This window comes from Nicotiana tomentosiformis, chromosome 2 (assembly GCF_000390325.3).
Source record: "Nicotiana tomentosiformis chromosome 2, ASM39032v3, whole genome shotgun sequence".
Lineage (NCBI taxonomy): Eukaryota > Viridiplantae > Streptophyta > Magnoliopsida > Solanales > Solanaceae > Nicotiana > Nicotiana tomentosiformis.
In genome coordinates this window covers 108,083,086-108,084,350 of record NC_090813.1, presented here as the reverse complement: position 1 = coordinate 108,084,350, position 1,265 = coordinate 108,083,086, and the positions used below count along the sequence as shown (strand labels likewise).

Sequence of the window (1,265 nt, the reverse complement as noted above, 5' to 3'; positions counted from 1 at the left end):
AGACCCCCACCCTTAGCAGCTAACATCTTCGAATTGAAGCAAGGCTTGCTTCAAACTATCCAAAACAACTGCACCTTCAGAGGGAAGATAAACAAAGATCATAATACTCACTTGATGGACTTTAACGATATCATGAACACCTTTCAATACAATGGAGTATCAAAGGATGTTGTCTACTTAAGGGCATTCCCCTTTTCATTGAAAGATGACGCAAAGCAATGGCTTCGTAGCTTACCCGCAAGTTCTATCAGGACATGGGAAGATATGACCAAGACATTTTTTGACAAGTACTTATCAGCTGCAAAATAGGGAAGTTCAGAAGGGAAATCCATAATTTCTGTCAGAAGGAGACAAATGTTTTCTGAAGCTTGGGAACGATTCAAGGAGATAGTCACAAAGTGTCAGCACAATGGAATTGATTTGTGGATGCAACTCCAGGATTTTTGGGATGGACTAACACCGTCCTCGCGACAAACTTTGAATACTGCATGTGGGGGTCTACTAATGAAGAAAACACCGGAGGAGGTTGTCTTAATCCTTGATGAATTATCTGAGGATGCTAATCAGTGGCCGGTTGAGAGAAATGATAGAAGAAAATCAGTTGGGGTTCACTAGGTGGAATCTAACACATCCATGCAAGCCCATCTAGACACCATGGCTAAGGAGAAAAAAAGATGACATTAGCCAAGGTACAAGGTGAGCCGCAAATAGCATGTGACTTCTGTGGATTGGGACACCCTACACATGAGTGTCAAGCATCAGCTGAGGAAGTCAACGCAGCGAGGAACTTTAATAGAGGAAACTACCAAGGTGGGAACAACTATAATGTTGTGGGAGAAATACATCAAGGTTTTTCGTGGAGTTCACCTAATGGGAGATTGAATTCATGGCAGCAAAATAATCCCAGACCCCAGGGTCAAGGACCACCATGTTTTTAAAACCAGCAGAGGCAGCAATACTATAATGACCCGGTCGATCGTTTTGAGAGTAATAGCCCCGATCCCCTATTTACTGCTTCTCCTATATCTATTTATGCTATTGTGACTTGCCGGGAGGGTTCGTTTTAGTTTTTAGAGTGTTTTGGGATACTTAGTCCCTAAAACGGGAGCTTAAGTCTTAGAATTGTGACCATAGTCGGAACTGTTCGAAGATGACTCCGGAATGGAGTTCCGTCGGTTTCTTTAGCCCCGATAGGTGATTGGACTTAGGGGCATGTCTGAATTGTGTTTTGGAGGTCCGTAGCTTATTTAGGCTTGAATTGACAA

General features: G+C 42.8%; 1 non-coding gene across 1 annotated transcript; it reads right to left on the bottom strand.

The window, feature by feature from the left end:
• Positions 1-311: 311 nt before the first annotated feature.
• Positions 312-416, bottom strand: LOC117273461 (small nucleolar RNA R71). Its single transcript, XR_004503463.1, has one exon. It is a non-coding gene; the product is annotated as a small nucleolar RNA R71 (small nucleolar RNA).
• Between the last annotated feature and the right edge of the window lie 849 nt (positions 417-1,265).